Source organism: Schistocerca gregaria, chromosome 8 (genome assembly GCF_023897955.1).
Source record: "Schistocerca gregaria isolate iqSchGreg1 chromosome 8, iqSchGreg1.2, whole genome shotgun sequence".
Taxonomy (NCBI): Eukaryota; Metazoa; Arthropoda; class Insecta; order Orthoptera; family Acrididae; genus Schistocerca; species Schistocerca gregaria.
The window spans coordinates 427,069,762-427,092,056 of NC_064927.1; the positions used below are offsets into that span (position 1 = coordinate 427,069,762).

Genomic DNA, 22,295 nt, shown 5'->3' on the forward strand with positions numbered 1-22,295 from the left:
CTTCTCTCACCGTCCCCCTCACCACAAAAAATTCAAACTCCACCACTACTCCTCCGTTTCACTTGCACAGAATATAAATACACAGTAACATAATTAAATGGATTAACATACATACAATGAACTACAGAGAGAAAAAATACAGATCAACGAAAAATTAGTTTCACTGTTGGTAACACTACAAAACACGGCCACGCTTGCAAGTATATCCCTTGTAACTGGTCACAGACGCACGCTACTTCACATAAACACACACACTACTCACACATAAAATTACTATCCCTCCAAAAGCACATGAAAAATCACAAGAAGGTTGTGCCGTAGTTTTCAACGCCGGAAATCCAACAGTGTAATTTTGTGCAATACATAAATTGGATTATCCCTGTACGAAAAGTAACACTGAAACTGGATTATCTCCGTAACAAAAAAAAATACACATCAAGCATTTCATCGAATCTAACAGTCCCCAAAAGAACGGTGGTGTGTAAAATATCCTGCCAGGAGCGCCAGATGAAACGCACACACAGTTCATTCACTATAGAAAACGATTAAATGTCGGTAAGTGGTTCTTCAGTGGGAAGCACTTTTGACATATAACATGCACTTTTCCACAGCCGCGGGCTTCCTTTTGGACAAGACGGTGCTTATTGTCATTTAACTTCCCTAAATGACGTTCCTCTGAAGTTTCAGAAATATTAATTGAATTTAGCACGAGGTTTTACCACAAAGAAACTCTTGTTGTTGTAGTCTTCCGTCCAGAGACTGGTTTGATGCAGTTCTCCATGCTACTCTATCCTGTGCAAGCTGCTTCATCTCCCAGTACCTACTGCTGCCTACGTCCTTCTGAATCTGCTTAGTGTTTCATCTCTTGGTCGCCCTCTAAGATTTTTACCCTCCACGCTGCCCTCCAGTATTAAATTGGTGATCCCTTGATGCCTCACAGCATGTCCTAACAACCGATCCCTTCTTCTAGACACGTTGTGCCACAAATTCCTCTTCTCCCTAATTCTGTTCAATACCTCCTCATTAGTTGTGTGATCTACCCATCTAATCTTCAGCATTCTTCTGTAGCACATTTCAAAAGCTTCTTTTCTCTTCTTGTCTAAAGTATTTATTGTCCACGTTTCACTGCCATATATGGCTACACTCCGTACAAATACTTTCAGAAACGACTTTCTGGCATTTAAATCTATGCTGGACGTTATGAAATTTCTCTTCTTCAGAAACGTCTTCCTTGCCATTGCCAGTCTACTTTTTATATCCTCTCTACTTCGACCATCTTCAGTTTTTTGCTCCCCCAACTAAGAAAAATCATTTACTACGTTAAGTGTCTCATTTCCTAATCTAATTCCCTCAGCATCACCCGATTTAAATCGACTACATTCCATTATCCTTGTTTTGCTTTTGTTGATGTTCATCTAACACCCTTCTTTCAAGACACTGTCCATTCCGTTCAACTGCTCTTCCAAGTCCTTTGCTGTCTCTGACAGAATTACAATGTCATCGGCGAACCTCAAAGTTTTTATTTTTTCTCCATGGATGTTAATTCCTACTCCGAATTTTTCTTTTGTTTCCTTTACTGACTGCTCAATGTAGAGATTGAATAACATCGGGGAGAGGCTACAACCCTGTCTCGCTCTCTTCCCAACCACTGCTTTCCATTCATGCCCCTCGACTCTTATAACTGCCACCTGGTTTCTGTACTAATTGTAAATGACCTTTAGCTCCCTGTATTTTACTCCTGCCACCTTCAGAATTTGAAAGAGAGTGTTCCAGTCAACATTGTCAAAAGCTTTCTCTAAGTCACCAAATGTTAGAAACGTAGATTTGCCTTTCCTTAATCTATTTTCTAAGATAAGTCGTAGGGCCAGTATTGCCTCAAGTGTTCCAACATATCTACGGAATCCAAACTGATCTTCCCCCGAGGTCGGCTTCTACCAGATTTTCCACTGTGAAACGGAAATCTAAGCACCGAACTTCCGAGCGACCAATCAGGAAGTGAACTTTACTAAATGCTTCCTAATATCTTTCTCTTACAGGGTTCGTGAGGTTAATGACCCAGCGCACGCTGGGGAAAGCTTTAACAAACTAAGTTCATTCTGAATGGTCATTTATTCACAAAACGATCGTACTCCTGACCTTCAGTAAACGTGTATTGCGTATAAAATGTTATCACAATGGTTCTTTAAGGGTAAATTGTTTTTCATTATATTAATCACCATTATTCAGGAGTAGTGTCGTCACAAGTGGCTTATGAGTCGTGGTGAAAATAAATATGAAACTTGTTCGGGAACACGATGCATGAAGTGCGTGTGTGTGTGTGTGTGTTTGTGTGTGTGTGTGTGTGTGTGTGTGTGTGTGTGTGTATGTGTGGTTTGAGGTTTTCGGGCACTAAACAGCGTGGTCATCAGCGCCCAAACGCATAGAAACAGGAACACATGCGGTGAAGGAACGAAGACGGGCAGCGAACAAGGAGAACTGTTAAAAGACACAGGCCTGACGCAGTTCCAAATCCTCACATACAGAGGCAAATCAAGAAACGCACTAAAAAAGGAAAGTGAACACAAGGAAAAGAGAACAGAAATCGAAGTGAAACAAGTAGGTAATCGTTACTGGCGGACCTCTTACCTAAAACCTGGGTGAGCCAGTCACCCAGCAGAACATTAAAATCCACTCCCTAAAATCCGAGGCAACAAATTGGACAGGACACGTAAGGCCTTAAGCATAGTCCTTGCGTCGTCTTGCAAAATAGAGGGCAAATCCGGTGGCAAGGAAACCACCGCCCTCCTATCAGAGAATAAAGGGCAGTCAAGTAAAATGTGGTGGACAGTAATCTGGAAGCCACAAGCATTGCAGATTGGGGGGCCCTACCGTCGGAGTAAAAACCATGCGTTAAGGGACTGTGCCCCATGCGGAGGCGAGTAAGGAGAACCTCATCCCGCCTGCATGACTGGTATGACGTACGCCATGGCCGTGTGGTGGCCTTGAGCAAACGCAGCTTATTTTCACTAACTGCCAGCCACTCCTCTTCCCATTGACGCATAACACGAAAACGCAAAAGGGAGGTAACAGCATGGAGGGGGACGGCACATTCAACAACGTGAGGGAGGCAACATGCATCTTTGGCAGCCACATCCGCCAGTTCGTTTCCCGTATTACCCACGTGCCCAAGCACCCAGCAGAAATAAACCTCCTTCCCCTGCCCTTGCAGATGGAGTAGGGCATCATGGATGTTCTGGACGACCGTATCCACTGGGTACAAGTGTTGCATGGTCTGAAGGGCACTCAGGGCGTCAGAACAGATGAGAAACTTGAGACTGGGAACACATCTCATCTGCTCCAATGTCCGCAAGATCGCAAACAATTCGGCATCAAAGATGGTAAACGCCTCAGGAAGCCATAACTTGACGACTCGATCAGGGAAAACAACAGCACAACCAACAGAGTCCCCCTGTTTAGAGCCATCCGTAAATACTGGTACATGGTCGGGATGGTGATTTAAAATATCGTAAAATAAGGAGGTAAAAACAAACGCAGGAATGCAGCTCCTCCGGTACTCTGACAAGTCTAAAATGACGCCGGGCCTCTGGAGCAACCAGGGATGCAGGCGGGTAAAACCCTAGAGTTGGGGTGCCACACGCTATATACCAAGGGACTCAAGCAAATGTTTGGCACGAATCCCAAATGATCTCGTTGCCCTTGGACTACTGGAAAAGAGACGTTCCATAGGCGGTCGGGCAACTGTAGGGTACGCAGGGGAGGTGAGACAGGCAAGGAAATGACACACCCCTCGCACCATGAGGAGTTTCCACCGGATGGCGAGCGGCGGTTCCCCTGCCTCAGCACACAGGCTGGGGATGGGACGTACGGAAGGCACCAGTGGCCAGCCTGATGACGGTAAATAGATTAGACAAGAAGAGAAGAGAATCTTTCGAAATGTGGTGCTACAGAAGAATGCTGAAGATTAGATGGGTAGATCACATTACTAATGAGGAGGTATTGAATAGAATTGGGGAGAAGAGAAATTTGTGGCACAACTTGACTAGAAGAAGGGATCGGATGATAGGACATATTCCGAGGCATCAAGGGATCACCAATTTAGTATTCGAGGGCAGCGTGTAGAGTGAAAATGATAGAGGGAGAGCAAGAGATGAATACACTAAGCAGATTCACAAGGATGTAGGTTGCAGTAGGTGCTGGGAGATGAAGAAGCTTGCACAGGATAGAGTAGCATGGAGAGCTGCATCAAACTAGTCTCAGGACTGAAGACCACAACAACACAGTGTTCACTTCAAATCAATAACAAAAAAGTTTCCTGTGTGTCGAAAATTTGGTGTCGTCGTAAGGAAGCGCATTTTCATGAACTTTCGGTATTTCATCCCAAAAATTTCTTGCCATGAGTAAAGGTAAGCAGAAAATATGTTGTAGTTCTTCTAAAATGCAATGATGGAAATTCCATCTTTGTACACTAAATAGTTTGCAAATTTGAGAGAGGTGAATGATACGTACGATTGGACGTGTGCTGTGTACGTGACTTCAATTGCTCCTGTCGTAGTGTCGATCGTGAAGTAGTTTCGAACAGAGTAGCCATAGTTCGCAGATAATCACGAAAATGCGCTACCACGACCCGTGTTCATCACTGCCAATTTCCTTGGACTAATAACGGAGGAAACAAAGTAAATAGAGATACTAGCAGTCAGCTTTGACCTGAGACTTAGCGAACATGCGACAGACGATGTAGACAACGCAGCGACTACAACGTCACATATTTGGCGATACCAGACTGTGGCGATACTCTGAAACACAAACGACATCGGCGGTTTTGATTAGGAAAATTTACTTAATCGGAGAAAACATAATCCGAAGTACAACTACTACTATCAGTCACATACAAGAAAGAGAGGCATGTCTTCGAAAGAAAACGAATCACATGTCGTAAAAATAAGTCCTATAGTTGTAATAGGCATCAGTACTGTACGAACTTAGAAACAAATATTGATCATCAACAAATCTTGTCTGGTACTGGAAAACAAACTTAAGCTCAAGTCCACACAGCGAAACGCAATTTCGAATAAATTATCGAAAAAGAATTTCGTCCGAGGCAAATCGACGGCCCCTTAATGCGTGTTTGAGTGGACCAAACAAGAGGTAGTCAGAAGGGGCAAGATCGGGACAATATCGAGAGTGATTCAGTACTTCAAATTTAAGTTTCTGGAGCGTTTCAGCAGTGTGGGCAGCAGTATGCGGACGGGCATTGTTGTGCAACAACACAGCAACTTTTGTTAGCAATCCTCTGGGTTTGCTTCGAATTGCAGGCTTTAGCCTGGCAGTAAACATCACACTGTGAAGTACACTGTTTATTGTGTCGCTTTCCCATAATGTTTCAGCACTGGACCTTGTCTTTCACAAAAAACCGTAAGCATCAGTTTTTCTGCAGACGGTTGGGTCTTTAACTTTTTCTTGCACGGCGAATTTGGATGTTTCCATTCCATACTCTGCCTTTCAATCTCCGGCTCGTAATGATAGATCCATGTTTTGTCACCAGTAATGGTCCTGTCTAAGAAGCTGTCCCCTTCGTTACCATAGCGAAACAAATGTCTTTTGCAGATGTCCAAGCGCGTTTGTTTACGCAACTGTGTGAGTTGTTTTGGGACCCATCTTGCACAAACTTTATGAAACCCAATCTGTTGTGGACGATTTCGTAGGCAAAACTGTGACTACTTTGCAGACGGCGTGCCACTTCGTCAATCGTTAATCGTCTGTCTAAGAGAACCATTTCAAGGGAACGCTCAATGGTTTCTTCATTTGTGGCGGTAAACGGTCGTCCGTCTCCTTCATCGTGCGTAACACTTGTGCGACCATTTCGGAATTTTTCAATCCTTTCGTAGACACTTCGATATGGCAAAACACTGTTCCCGTACTGTACCGAAAGTCTTCGATGAATTTCGGCCTCTGATACGCCTTCCGACCACAAAAAACGGATCACTGAACGTTGCTCTTCTTTGGTGCAAATAGACAGCGGAGCAGCCATAATTAACAGCACGGCAGCGATAACGAAACTAACCTAGCAGATTGAAAATTGCAAAGATATAACAACAAATAAACAAATCAGGCGCAATCAACGGAAAACGACAGTACTACCAAAATAAACAAAAATATAACGTAATTGCGGATAATAATGGACTTAACCTCGTATCTGTCGGAAGGAAACCAAGCAGACTACCGTAAAAAAAAAAAAAAAAAAAAAAAAAAAAAAAAAAAAAAAAAAAAACCTCACGTTGTGGGGTAGACCACGAGATACAGAACTAACATAAGAAAATTGAGTCATACATAAGTCTAAATTGGCATAGGGAAATAGTTCAAGGAGACACAGTGATAAGCAATTATAAATATTTCTGCATATGAGCAGGAACTCGGAATGGTTATCACAAGAACTTTAACAGCACTGCCTGGTATAAAAAGTGAAGCTCGCAGAAGATAACAGTGAGATGTCAATGTAACTTCGTACACGTGCACACGATCGACGGGTATGTAAACTGTGGTGCCACCGCCAGACACCACACTTGCTAGGTGGTAGCCTTTAAATCGGTAGTATACGTCGGACCCGCGTGTCGCCACTATCAGTGATTGCAGACCGAGCGCCGCCACACGGCAGGTCTAGAGAGACTTCCTAGCACTCGCCCCAGTTGTACAGCTGACTTTGCTAGCGATGGTTCACTGACAAATTACGCTCTCATTTGCCGAGACGATAGTTAGCATAGCCTTCAGCTACGTTATTTACTACGACCTACCAAGGCGCCAGTATCCGTACTATTGATATTGTGAATCATGTACCATAAAGAGCGACGTTCTTCATTAATAGATTAAAGTTAAGTATTTCACCAGCTACGTCCGTTTTTCTCAATTCTAATTCCCTTGTCATGTTCCAGACCTCACGCCAGCCTGCGTGAGCTAAAACGCGTGCATTTCGGTCTCCTTTAGGAACACGGTTGGCTCTCCTGCCAACCACAACATGAACGGTTTAAGAGTTGTAATTCTCTGTGGTATGTGGTACAGCCGCCAGAGCGCATTAGTGTTGTTCGAGTTTAGTGTTGTTACTGGGTATCGTATGGAATGTAAGGAGTGTGAACAGCATCAGATGTTGAGTGATTACTGTGAAGGTCACGCAGTTGCCGCGCACACGTCTGACACGGCGTTATCAGCGCCTGACAGTTCGAAAGTAGTTTCATTGTGGGTCTCCATTTGGGCAGCTGGTCAAATCCTGCAGCATCCAGATTTGCGGGGCATTCGGTGGTGACAGCGGTCCGATGCTGGACTGAATGGGAACGTGATGGGAGGCATTTCTTTATCAAGATTCGGTTCGATCGCGTCTTGTAAGTAGGCCGTTTATGTTTTTTTATTGGTAACGCCGCCGCCAAGTAGCGCTCTGTATAAAAATCACTGGCTGTGCCGTGTGCAGTCTGTGGCTGGTTTGCATTGTTGTCTGCCATTGTAGTGTTGGGCAGCGGCAGCTGGATGCGAACAGCGCGTAGCGTTGCGCAGTTGGAGGTGAGCCGCCAGCAGTGGTGGACGTGGGGAGAGAGATGGCGGAGTTTTGAAATTTGTAAGAATTGGTGTCATGAACTGCTATATATATTATGACTAGTGAGGTAAATACATTGTTTGTTCTCTATTAAAATCTTTCATTTGCTAACTATGCCTATCAGTAGTTAGTGCCTTCAGTAGTTTGAATCTTTTATATAGCTGGCAGTAGTGGCGCTCGCTGTATTGCAGTAGCTTGAGTAACGAAGATTTTTGTGAGGTAAGTGATTTGTGAAACGTATAGGTTATTGTTAGTCAGGGCCATTCTTTCGTAGGGATTTTTGAAAGTCAGATTGCGTTGCGCTAAAAAATATTGTGTTTCAGTTTAAGCACAGTCGTGTAATAATTTTTCTAAGGGGACGTTTCATAGTCTGACAACTACATGGCATGATCACCTTATAGTGCACCAAGCGCGCAGTAACTCCCTCACATCTGCGCCTGCCATCCGAAAGCAGATGCTGGACTCCCTGCAATATTCTGCATCTTCCCACACCTCTGGTCGGAGACTGGCAGTAGCCGGGCTAGGCCGCCGTTAATACCGCAACAGGAACGGCCGTGGTGCCGTCTCTGGGAATCATGGACCGCTGATGAACTGCATCTATTGTTTTCAGCGATTAGTAGCGGTTCTGCACTAACGTGAATGACCACCATCGACGAGTGTTCGGTGACTTGGAAAGAGGTCCCATTCTGCAGTTGTTTTGGAGAGGCACAGCGGTGTTACTCCAGGCGTAATGATGTGGGCAACCATCGGTTGTAGCTCCACGTCACGACTGGTAGTGGCTAAGGGACCTCTGAGGGCACAGCGGTAGGTCACGAACATCATGCGTCCCCATGTACTAGCCTCCCGTATGACTGTATTGTGCTGCCATGTGACAACAGTGCGATGCTCGTCCGAACTTCCAAACATGGCACCTGTCTCTATGAACTGCCTGCTTCATACTGAAGAAATACCACGGACAGCAGACTTCTCACGTCTGTCCCAACAGAACATGTGTAGCACAAGATCGGACGTCAGCTTCGCCCCTGTGGCAGTATCTGTGATATGGAGGACCAATTATAACACTTGTTGGCCAGCACCCCTCAGAAGAGGATGTGTTGTTGTGGTCTTCAGTCCAAAGACTGGTTTGATGCCGCTCTCCGTGGTCGACATTACAAGACCAGGTCAGTCAATCATCTAGACTGCAGCCCGTGCAACTACTGTAAAGGCTGCTGCCCCTCTTCAGGAACGACACATTTGTCTGGCCTCTCAACAGGTACCCCTCCGTTGTGGTGACACCTACAGTATCTGTATGGCTGAGGCACGCAGGAAAATTGGAAATTTGTGGTGAGGTCTTATCAGACCCAACTACTTAGGTCATCCGTCCCTAAGCCTACACTCTACGCTAACTTACGCTGTGGACAACACACACACCCATGCCCGAGGGAGGACTCGAACCTCGGATGGGGGGAGCCGCACGGACCGTGACAAGTCGCCTCAGACCGCGCGGCTGAGGCACGCAGGCCTCCCAACCAACGCCAGGGTCAACAGTTCGTGGAGGGGACGCAGGAGAGGATACAAGGGCTTTCTTACGCTGTCCCCAACGTAATTAGTGCATACATCCAGACCAGAGTGAGTGCAGCGTCATAGAATTGTTCTCTTACTTCAAAGTCCTTTGTAAATTTGACCCGATTTTGTAATTACTGCCGCGCGGGATTAGCCGAGCGGTCTCAAGCGTTGCAGTCATGGACTGTTCGGCTGATCCCGGCGGAGGTTCGAGTCCTCCCTCGGGCATGGGTGTGCGTGTTTGTCCTTAGGATAATTTAGGTTAAGTCGTGTGTAAGCTTAGAACTGATGACCTTAGCAGTTAAGTCCCATAAGATTTCACACACATTTGAACATGTTTTTGTAATTACTGAAGTACTATCACGTACATCTTCAGCTCATGAAGTTTCATTTCATTTCGTCCTCACTTTCTGTGCGCTCCATTTCTTCGCCAGGCAGTGTATTTATCGAAGATAAAACGAATCGAGTACCGTAAATAAAACCTACAGGTGTAGTCGGTATATCGCGATTAATAATACAGATTTATACAAATCATATAGAGAAAAAGACTGAAAAACCGATTAAATGTTATAATTCCCTCCGACACTGAAGACAGAGTATTTTGTTTCTCATACACAGCAGAGACTGAAAACACACTGTTTTAGCAAAAATTAAGGTCGAAAGTGACTATCGTATTATCTGTCCCACAAGGAATATTAAGGAAGGTAGGAAGATATATTTCCTCATCAAGGGTAGCAGGATACAGATTTCAGAATATCTCAACAGACATCATCGAATATTCGGTGATGAGGGCGAAGATGTGGAGAACAAACGGAAAAAATTTAAATGCATCGTTCAACATGACCAAGACGAGTATGTTCCGAATAAGGTTTTAAGACTTAGGAAATATCCATCATGGTTTAATAGCAGTGTTAGAAAAGCGCTACGTAAACAAAGAGCACTTCATCTCAGATTCAGGAGCAGTTAAAACCTAGCTGACAAACAAAAGCTGAACGAAGCGAAAATGAGCGTAAGAAGGTAAGGAGAGCAATGAGAGAAGCGCTCAATTATTTCGAAAGTAAGATGTTGTCAACTGACCTGAGTACAAACCCTAAGAGATTTTGGTCGTATGTAAAATCAGTAAGTGGGTCAAAATCATCTATTCACTCTCTCAGCGACCACACCGGCACCCAAAAGGAAGATAACAGAGAGAAAGCCGAAACGCTGAATTCGGTCTTCCGAAGCTGTTTCACTGCGGAAAATCGTAACACTGTCCCTCCTTTCAATCGTCATGCGAACGTCGAAATGGCACATATTGATATAACCGATCGCGGAACTGAAAAGCAGCTACAATCGCTTAGTAGTGGAAAGGTTTCAGGACCAGATGAGGTACCTATAAGATTCCATAAAGATTATGCGAAAGAACTTGCTCCCCTTGTAGCAGTAATTTATCATAGATCGCTTGAGCAACGAAAGGTTCCGAACTACTGGAAAAAAGCGCAGGTCATTCCTGTTTTTAAGAAAGCCCATAAGACAGATCCACGCAATTATATACCTATATCGTTGACGTCAATCTGTTTCAGAATTAGGGGACATGTTTTATGCTCAAGAATTGTGACGTTCTTGGAAAATGAACAGATCCACTACAAAAATCAACATGGATTCCGCAAACAGAGATCCTGCGAAACTCAGCTCGCTCTGCCCCTCCATGAGATCCACAATGCTGAGGACAACGGCGATCAGGCTGATGCCGTGTTCCTTGATTTCAGTAAGGCATCTGACACCGTCCCACATAGGCGTTTAATGACTAAAATACGAGCTTACGGAGTACCGGAGCAGACCTGCGGTTGGATTCTCAAGACTTTCTTGCAGACAGAACACAACACGTCACTCTTAACGGAACTAAATCGACAGATGTAATGGTAATATCCGGAGTACCACGGGGAAGTGTGATGGGACCGTTGCTGTTTACAATAGATATAAGTGATCTAGTAGAAAGCTTCTAATGGTCTTTAAGGCTATTCGCAGATGATACCATTGTTTATACCGAAGTAGAAACGCCAGAAGATAGTAAGAATTTGCAGAACGACCTGCAGATACTTGACGAATGGTGCAGACTCTGGCAGTGGACCCTGAACGTAAATAAATGTAACATATTGCGCATACATAGGAAAAGAAATCCACTACTGTACAGCTACGCTATTGATGACAAACAGCTGGAGACAGCGTCTGCCGTAAAATATCTACGCGTAAGTATCTAGAGCGACCTTAAGCGGAATGATCTTATGAAACAGATAGTTGGAAAAAGCATACACAAGACTCGGATTCATCGGTAGAGTCTTACGAAAATGTAACTCATCAACGAAAGGAGTGACTTATAAGGCGCTTGTTTACCCGATTCTTGAGTATTGTTCAATTGTCTGGGATCTCTATCAGGTAGGACTGGTAGAGGAGATAGAGAAGATCCAACGAAGAGCGGCGCGTTTCGTCACAAAATCGTTTAGCTGGCGCAAGAGCTTAACAGAGATGCTAAACAAACTCCACTGGCAGACATTACACGAGAGACGTTGTGCATCACGGAGAGACTTACTACTGAAATTTCGGGACAGCACTTTTCAGGAAGAGTCAGACAACATATTACTTCACATACAACACGCGTATTGACCATGACGAGGAAATTCGAGAAATTAGAACAAACATAGAGGCTTAGCGACAATCGTTCTTCCCATGCACTAATCGCGAATGGAACAGGGTTGCATGGATCAGATAGTGGTACCGAAGGTACCCTCCACCACATACCATTAGGTGGCTTGCGGAGTACGATGTAGATGTAGATGTGTCACTGTCAAGGGACACTGTAAGAGGTCCAAGACTAAGGAATTTATTGCTAGCGCACTCGAGCAGATGTGATTTCGATGGATTGCTCACGCGCTGCCTGCGATATGTAAGATATAAGAGAATCTCAGACCAGAGAGCGGTGATGGCTGCAGTAGGAACTGTGTAGCAGTAGGAGTTAGTAGTAGCTAGCAGTCTGGTGTATCGAGATGGCTGGGCCGGTCGTGGGGAGCGATGGCGGTGCCCGAGCGATGTAGTATAACGTAAAAACAGCCACGCGCGTATGTGCTATTGTTATATCAAGTCCCATGTAAATGTTTTAAAAAATCTCTTAATAATAATCCTTGTTATAAAAATTAACTTTTGACAATCATTCATCTCAATTTAAAGAATTTAATAATTTCTCCAAGCCATGGTCATCCTGTTTACTGGAAAGAAAAATCAGTTGTTTCCTTTTATACACGACAAATCTATCGGCCAGAATTGCACTGGGTTGTGCCAGAAGAATTTCTTATAGGAGCACATATATATGCGTTATCCGGCGACTTTATTGAGGTAAGAATTTTCAATTTATTCCGTATGATCTTTCAGGACCATGACGCAGCACTGCTGACGTCCAAATTTACCAGTTTAGATTCACGGTCAGTCAATTATTGAAAGGTTATAAGTGAGCCACCATTTTATTGAGAGGTTAGTCACATTTTATTATTTCAAGTTTACGGAAGTAAGCTGTTGGTAGGCTACGCTGAATGTGAATGATAATTATATACTATTTTTACTGTTGTGAGGTAACGGAAATTTTCTATTGGGAAGTTACAACATAGGTTAACGAAACGTGGAAACACAGCAGAAACATCACACGTGAAATGCATTCGTAGTCCACGAAACACATTTGGGCCACCAATAAGCTGCTGCTTAATGAATTGGCCAGCTAAGTCAATGTCTATTGCTTTCAATGACTTGTACACTGGAACACTGCTCCGCCAACGGCGACTACAACCACGTCGCAGAGGCATTGCAGTTAAAGACATGGTATAGTATAGAACACAAGGTAACTGAAAGAAATATGCAATGACACGAAGAGAAATGACACTTTCATGAACAGACAATAATTACTCTGAATTAACGGATTTTTTAATAGTCTCTAGAAGATTAAAAACAGCGGGACATGGTTCTTAACAGGGTACGTCATCACCAGGGAGCTCCATAAAGTTGTTAAGGAGTTCTTATGATAGGGCGCTCCATTCTTCCGCCAGCGCGGTGATGGGCAGTAGTTGGTACGTGTGAACGTGCTGCAATGTGTCCCAAAACGCATCCCACAAGTGCTTGGCTGGAACGGGTAGGCCAGTCCGTTCTCGGAATATCTTCTCGTTACAAGAGCTCCGGGTCTAGTGAAGCAGGGGATACAACCCGTCGGCTTTGACCAATGACGTCATACATTAGTCATAGATAGTAATGTTTTCACTTCGAGGCATAGATAATAAAACAGTTCTGTGTTCCGGGTAAGCGCTGTCATTGTACATTAAAATAATTATTCGTAATGATATTGAGATAATTTGGAGTATTAGTTTGTTATTGTAGAATAATTTTTAGTGTCTTATTTTCGTTTATAGGAATGGATTTGTCTGTTTGTGGGTATGTAATTTTCGTTACTGTCTGTCTATACGAGCTTCGGTTATTCCTCGATATTTGCGTCTGGCAAGTTCACTTTTCCATTTGCTTCTCTCACGTTATTTCACTATTTTGATATTTCACTGTTTTATTCCACCAATATGCGTATTTTCGTGTTGTGAAGCACGTAATAGAAATTTCTCAGCTGTCGATCTTCTTTCGTTTCCCAGCACTAATATCAGTACGACATTTTCGAATGTGTACTTGCTATATAATAGGTGAAACCCCGACACAACTAAAATTTGATCCCGTCCTTCACTTCACCTTTACACTGATGACACAACTAAAATTTGCATCCCGTCCTTCAATTCTCCTTTACACTGACGCTACATATGTCAATTGGCGAGCAAGATACAAATATTGCGTACAGCTCTGTAGCTCAAGTAACGAATGGAATACTATTAGCGTCCAAGGCAACAAGAAAACTGTAACCCATTGTGAAGTACGGGATACAAATTGTACATGTGTCGTCTTCTTGTCTCCGTATAGTTCAATTGAGGTACAGGTTGCAAATGTAACGTACGTCTATTTCCACCTCTTCGTTACCAGTGTACATATATAGAGGTCAACGGAAGTCTGGTATACATATATTACATACGTAGGTCATTCTGTCAGCAGTAGTACTGATATGTGCGAAAGAAAAGACTGTTAGTAATAGCGGAGACGAAATAAACAACACATCTACAATTTGCATCCCGTGTTCCAATTAGGGTTTACTGAATCTGAGGATAAATCGTGCAAGTTAAGAACAGGACAGTAATACTAGTTAAAACCACGAAATCGACGTGCGCTAAACTTCTATCCCGTTCTGCACTTGAGCAATACAGTTCGAAAGAGTTTCGAGATACAACAGACATACATGTAACGTGATGTATTCTTTGCTACTAATATACACTGCTGGAAATGGAAAAAAGAACACATTGACACCGGTGTGTCAGACCCACCATACTTGCTCCGGACACTGCGAGAGGGCTGTACAAGCAATGATCACACGCACGGCACAGCGGACACACCAGGAACCGCGGTGTTGGCCGTCGAATGGCGCTAGCTGCGCAGCATTTGTGCACCGCCGCCGTCAGTGTCAGCCAGTTTGCCGTGGCATACGGAGCTCCATCGCAGTCTTTAACACTGGCAGCATGCCGTGACAGCGTGGACGTGAACCGTATGTGCAGTTGACGGACTTCGAGCGAGGGCGTATAGTGGGCATGCGGGAGGCCGCGTGGACGTACAGCCGAATTGCTCAACACGTGGGGCGTGAGGTCTCCACAGTACATCGATGTTGTCGTCAGTGGTCGGCGGAAGGTGCACGTGCCCGTCGACCTGGGACCGGACCGCAGCGACGCACGGATGGACGCCAAGACCGTAGGATCCTACGCAGTGCCGGTAGGGGACCTCAACGCCACTTCCCAGCAAATTAGGGACACTGTTGCTCCTGGGGTATCGGCGAGGACCATTCGCAACCGTCTCCATGAAGCTGGGCTACGGTCCCGCACACCGTTAGGCCGTCTTCCGCTCACGCCCCAACATCGTGCAGCCCGCCTCCAGTGGTGTGGCGACAGGCGTGAATGGAGGGACGAATGGAGACGTGTCGTCTTCAGCGATGAGAGTCGCTTCTGCCTTGGTGCCAATGATGGTCGTATGCGTGTTTGGCGCCGTGCAGGTGAGCGCCACAATCAGGACTGCATACGACCGAGGCACACAGGGCCAACACCCGGCATCATGGTGTGGGGAGCGATCTCCTACACTGGCCGTACACCTCTGGTGATCGTCGAGGGGACACTGAATAGTGCACGGTACATCCAAACCGTCATCGAACCCATCGTTCTACCATTCCTAGACCGGCAACGGAACTTGCTGTTCCAACAGGACAATGCACGTCCGCATGTATCCCGTGCCACCCAACGTGTTCTAGAAGGTGTAAGTCAACTACCCTGGCCAGCAAGATCTCCGGATCTGTCCCCCATTGAGCATGTTTGGGACTGGATGAAGCGTCGTCTCACACGGTCTGCACGTCCAGCACGAACGCTGGTCCAACTGAGGCGCCAGGTGGAAATGGCATGGCAAGCCGTTCCACAGGACTACATCCAGCATCTCTACGATCGTCTCCATGGGAGAATAGCAGCCTGCATTGCTGCGAAAGGTGGATATACACTGTACTAGTGCCGACATTGTGCATGCTCTGTTGCCTGTGTCTATGTGCCTGTGGTTCTGTCAGTGTGATCATGTGATGTATCTGACCCCAGGAATGTGTCAATAAAGTTTCCCCTTCCTGGGACAATGAATTCACGGTGTTCTTATTTAAATTTCTAGGAGTGTATTTTACTCATTTATTTCCATTGTATTTTGCGGAGAAATACTAAGATACAAAAACGCGATATAGTTAACGTGAAAATACTACTCGCCCTTATATATATATATGTGAAGTACAGTTTTTCTCTCTTGCATTCCTTTGTTTCTGAACATTCTTCTCAGCTCTTTCATCTTTGTAATACATGCTCTCTGGCCAATTCGGACGTCATTGTTCAAAGCCGACGGGTTGTATCCCCTGCTAAACTTGACCCAGAGCTCCTTCATCTGCGATTTCCGATGCCGCCAAGCATTGTCATCCGTCGAAACGAAGTCAGAGCTGAATGCAGTCCTGAAGGAGTACGAAGACACAATAACATTGACCACTGATTATGCCATGTTCAAATATTTGGAGGTCAGTACGCCCATGCAAAGCTATTGTGGCGTGTGCCCCCGGACTCCAACCGCGTGCTGATGTAGTGACGCCGTAGAGCTGCTACTGCAACAGCTCTCTCACGGTAGAGACACGATGCGATATAACGCCAGTCCCCGAAGATTAACGGGGGAAAAAAAACTTGAAAAACTTCCAAAAAGGCGTTCCTCGCGTAGTCGTTGTATCTCAATTACAAGTCCGCAGCGTTTCCACCTAAATGAACAAGTGTAATTGATGATTTTTATCATTAATATTGTATTGTTAATTGCCCAGATTTGCAGTAGTTATTAATTCTTCTCTCGTTCGCATAGCACACACCACTTTATTGCAATGAAATAATTTAGTTAACAGTTTTTTCTTACACTGCAATGTGTTCCCATGGACTGGAAAGGAGTCACAGCGAGATTGGCTACTGCTGGACGGTCGCTGGTACCTGAGTATGTGCTTGCAGTACGTCCGCCCACCAACGCATCCCAAACTTTCTGGATGAGGTGATTTACGCGACATATCTATATGGTGCGAAAAGTGGCAGTTGACCCTAAGGAACTACCAGTGTGAGGTCATTCACATGAGTACCTAAAGAAATCCGTCCAGTTAATCTTACACGATGCTATGGAATTGTCTCGTTGCTATGGAATTGTGCTGGTATGCAGCGAGATCCAGAGATACTCTTTGATTCAGTCTTTGTAAGATTGCGTCGTAATACGAAAATATTGTAAAGTTCACTTCTCAACTAATGGCGTGAATATTTGCACTTTAATGAAATAGTCTTTCATTACCAAACTATTTAATGATGTAGTCCACACCGGGTATTTAACTGGTAACGAAAAGTTTATTGTTATTTTGTCACTAAATACTTATAACTCCCGCACCACACGCACACTAGTTTAGTTAAGTCAGTCAAATGTTCAGATGTTCAAATGTGTGTGAAATCTTATGGGACTTGCCTGCGAAGGTCATCAGTCCCTAATCTTACACACTACTTAACCTAATTATCCTAAGGACAAACGCACACGCCCATGCCCGAGGGAGGTCTCGAACCTCCGCCGGGACCAGCCGCACAGTCCATGGCTGCGGCGCCTGAGACCGCTCGGCTAATCCCGCGCGGCAAGTCAGTCCAATTGAGTTATAGTTTCTTGGCAATTACCACAACTCAACAGTTTAGCGTAATTGTTTTATCTTCATGATGTCGTCTACTTAGGTCCTACTCAAGACTAATTGCGTGTATTCTTTCATAGAATGTTCACTTCTCCTTAAGGTCCAACTAATTTAAAGTCAAGTCCAATTTTCACTAATTCCGTTATTAGATTTCAATTAACCCGTAGTGCACGGTTAAATCAGTCTATCTGTTCCTGTCTCAGTTCATAAAGTCAGTTTCTTGAGAAGTGAATCCCGTCACGCAACAAACACTTCTAAAGTCGAAAACAATCTCGTCACGATTCGCAATCTCAATAATTCAGATCAGAACTGCTCTCGTACGTCTGCACTGGATGAGTTCTAGCAAGCGACTTCTTTTGTGGAAGAGCATTGTAGGCGCATTGAATTTCTTCGTTGCGCTTACAACTCTCTTCCACATAAAAGTTATCTCTGATGACATTACTTTGGACTTAACTTTTGAGATATTAATTTCACATCTGTCACATGGATATTTGCCCATTGCTGAAATACGATGTTTCTTCTTTCTCTTTCGCTAACAAATATGCTCAGTGGTGTACAATGTAGTTGTTGACAAAACTCTTTCGTGTGAGCTCGTCGGCAAAGATGTCGTAACTGCCAAGATAACTTTCCCTACTTCATGTTCTTTCTTAACTGACTTTAAGGTGGTCATTGGGGCGTTACACTATACCTCCCCACACCCTAAGGCCCGGATGACAAAAACGATCATGCTCGACAATGTTCCTCCGTGCATTACATCTTCCCACCTCTGGCCATGTGAGGGTAAGTCCAGACTCACTATGCAGACTAAATTCGCTCTCATCCGGGAAGGGCATGCGACTCCACAGCGGGCTGGTCCAGTCCCTATGCTCGTGGCACCAACGCAGATCTTAGAACGCGGTACATTCACCGGGCGACGTTAGTGTGACAATGTACTCCTTCCCCATGTGTTTCTTTTCAGGGGTGCAATCGGCACTGGCGTCATTTTTATGGGTAATAATGCGCGACCACATGGAACACTGGACGCGGAAGAGCTCTTGGAAGGAGAGGATATTAGGCAAATGGACTGGCCTACTCGTCCCGCGACTTAAATCTACATCTGCATCTACAGCTACATGACTACTCTGTAATTCACGCTTGTGTCTGGCGGGGGGTTCATTGTACCACTTTCAGACTATTTGCTCGATAGTTCCACTCTCGAACAGCGCGCGGGGAGAACTAACACCCAAATCAATCTACGCTAGTAGTGATTTCTCTTATTTCATTACTTTGATAATTTCTCCGTATGTACGTGAGCGTCAAAAAAATATTTTCACATTCCGGTGCGAAAGCTGGTGACTGAAATTTCGTGAAAAGATCCCGCCGTAACAAAAAACGCCTTTGTTTTAATCATTTCCATCCCAATTCACGCATCGTATCGGTGACTTTTCCTCCCGTATCTCTTTATAATACAAAACGAGCTGTCGGTCTTTGTACTTTTTCAATCTCCTTTATCAATCCCATCTGGCAACAAAGCAGAGGACGGACAAGTTCAGCGCAGATTGTCTGTTTTGTGGATTTGTTGCATCTTCTAAGTGTTCTGTCAACAAAACGCAGTCTTTGACTCACCTTCCCCACAATATTATATATGAGACATTGCCAACTTCAGTCGCGCGTAACTGTTATCCCGAGTAATTTAGTGCAACTGGCAATCTTGAAATTTGTTTGATTTATCGTGTAAGATTAACTGGACGGAATTATTTAAGTACTCATGTGCATGACCTCAAGCTGGTAGTTCCTTAGGGCCAACTGCCACTTTTCGCACCATACAGATATGTTGTGTAAATCACCTCATCGAGAACGTGTGGGGTGGGATGCGTTGATGGGGGAAGGGGGGGGGGGGATAGGGACGTACTGCAGCGCATACTCATACACCAGCGACCGTCCAGCAGTTGCCAATCTCGCTGTAACTCATTTCCAGTCCTATGGCTAGCATGGCGACACGTTGCAGAGCATGCATTGACGTCAATGTAAGTTTTGTCTGCGAGTAAAAGTGCTATTTCCGTTCGTCGCATTGCGTATTTCTTTCACTTACCTTCTGTGCTACACTGTAGCAGTTTGGTCCAAGCGGTATGGCTCTAGTGTCATCTAACAATGTTACTTGCCACTGCAACATCATGAAACTTAATTCTGTCCTTACGTTTTGCTTGCCAGTATACAATGAGATGACAATATTTCATGGGATAGTGATATGAAAATATACAGATGGCGGTAGGATAGCGTATACAAGGTACGAGGCGTGGTTTTTAGTAATTGCCGTTTTGAAATTAAAAAAAGACGTGCTAAGATATCTCAATAATTTTATTTTTACGTGAAAGCCTATACCTTAATCTATTTTTCTACATAATTTCCGTCAATATTGAGGCACTTGTCATAACGTTGTACCAGTTTTTGAATACCCTCCTCATAGAAGTCTGCCGCCTGACTTGTTAACCACTGCATCATCACTGTTTTGACTTCGTCATCGTCTTGAAGATGCTGACGGCCCAGGTGTTTCTTCAAGATGAAACATGGGTGGCCTATGTCACGCCAGAATCTAAGCAACAATCCATGGAATGGCGGCATTCAGATTCACCCAGAAAAGTGAAGTTTAAGCAAACAATTTCTGCCCGGAAAATCATGTGCACAGTTTTTTGCGACAGAAAAGGAGTATTGCTCGTGGAATGTCTGCCTTGTAATGAGACAATCAATGCAGCAGATTACTGTAAGACATTGCACAATCTGCGCCGCTCAGTTGAGAACAAAAGACGTGGCAAGTTGAGCAAGGGCATCATTTTGCTGCAAGACAATGCCCGTCCGCAAGTGCCGAATCAGACCAAAGACCTTATCTTTTCAATGGGAAACTCTAGATCATCCTCCGTGCAGCCCCGATCTTGCGCTCAGTGACTACCACCTGTTCCTGCATTTGAAGAAACACCTGAGCTGTCAGCGTCTATATGAAACGTCCCCTTATAAAAATTAATGAATTACTGTGCTGTTAAACCACTTACGTTATTTGATTTTCAAACAGCTGAGCAAAACTGAACGTACTCAGACATTTCTCTCTTTACTTATCCTGACCAACACTAAACTGACACACAATATTTTTAGTGCAACGCAATCTGACTTTCAATAATCCCTACAAAAGAATGGCCTTGACTAACATTAACCTATACCTTCCATGAATCACTTAACTCGCCGGAAACGCTGGACAATACGGAGCTTTTGGGGATAGCCCGGCATCCGGAGCCACCTGTGCTGGGCAGCACGTGGCGAAGACGGGAACTTCGTTTGCCTAGGGGCGTTATGACTTACTCGATCATTGGGTAGATCTCAGTGGAGGGATTTCGGCGATGATAGAGCGTTCGACATTGGCTGAAACTGAGTATTCTTCCGCGGCGTTTTCCTACGCGTAGGAGACGAGAGAATTGTGGAGGAGGACTTCGCCTTCAGCCATCGAGAGGTACGGACTTGAAGACGGAGTCTAGGCCATCGTCTTCGAATGGAGATATACCGTCTGTATAGCAGCATTGCACCATCGCGTGTTCCGTGCAGAGTTCTGCAGTTAGAGCTCTTTGTGTGCTCAGAAGCGAGATTTTCACCAACGCCTAACCACTTCCAACAACTTACCTAATATCCTCGATCTAGAAGTTATCCTTGCGAGGTGCCGAGTATTTATCAAAGGAGCTGCCGGTAATAGGGGTACGTAATTGCAAATTGTTAATGTGCCATTCTCAGGAGTGGGTGGGTGGAAAAAGAGATTCACTTTTTTTTTGTAAATTTTATCAGCTGTGGGAATATCAAATTAAAATGCCAATATTTCGATCGAATTATCGACTTCATTGCAGCTAGCGTTTACCATGTCCCAGTAAGCTTTACATGTATTCTAGTCACTGCACAGCTTGCCCAGACGGAAAGGAAAGAAGGTTTGCACTCTTCCATGTCAGCGACGGACTAATAAGCGTACACATGGCGGCGACCCGCCCAGCTTACACCTGCACCAACAACAGTTGCGCAATTATGGGCGGCTGTAGAGGTAGCATCGCTCAGTATATCTGTTAGGGATTTCCAATGATTATTGAGTCCATGCCAAGTCGAGTTGCTGCATTACGCAGGACAAAAGAAGTTCCGATACGACAGTGGGAGGTAACCCACGAGTTTGTCACGTCAGGGTATAATTTCTGTCAGAACCAAACAAAACACGATAATACCGTTGTACAGAAAAAAGAATCCAAATGCCTGTCATGAAGTGTCGTCACAGCAACCATTACCGTTACGTCACGGGTCAAAGACGAGGGCTAGTCTCGCCAACTCCCCTTGTCCGACGTTCCTCTCGGTATTACCCACAATAAGCTCACCTGAGACCCCAGGCTGGGCGGTTAAGACGAGGGCGGCGACGAGTATGAGGACGAGACTCGCGGGGGCTCGCATGCTGGCAGCCGGCTGGCGTGCAACTGGCGCCAGCGAACTCTGCAAGGCCGCTCCTGACCTCGCTAGGTAAGAGCCTTCCCCCACCCGCAAGCGCCGACACCACGCCTGCCCGTTCCAGTTCAGCGTCTATTCTCCCAGCCGCGCGGCCACCGCCTGCGTCTCTGTGGTTACCCACTGCAGCCCTATGCGTTGTCACCCCGAGTCGCAGGTGGGGTCGCATTTAAGCCCCTTTTACTTGATCAGCTTTCTTGTCTCAATTTAGAACTCGAGACAAGCGAGTCTACAGCATCGCCTCTGGCGTTTTATTCCTGTACTGACTCTCGTCTGTTCTGATCCAAAACTGAGTGTGCTGTGTGAACTGTCTGC

General features: G+C 44.9%; 1 long non-coding RNA gene across 1 annotated transcript in view; it reads right to left on the reverse strand.

Annotated features, from left to right (window-relative positions):
- Positions 1–21,951, reverse strand: part of LOC126284585 (uncharacterized) — a 41,553-nt gene extending 19,602 nt beyond the window's left edge. The window contains exon 1 of the long non-coding RNA XR_007551510.1: positions 21,857–21,951. This is a non-coding gene — a long non-coding RNA (uncharacterized LOC126284585). The remainder of the gene's footprint in view (positions 1–21,856) is intronic.
- Positions 21,952–22,295: the final 344 nt, after the last annotated feature.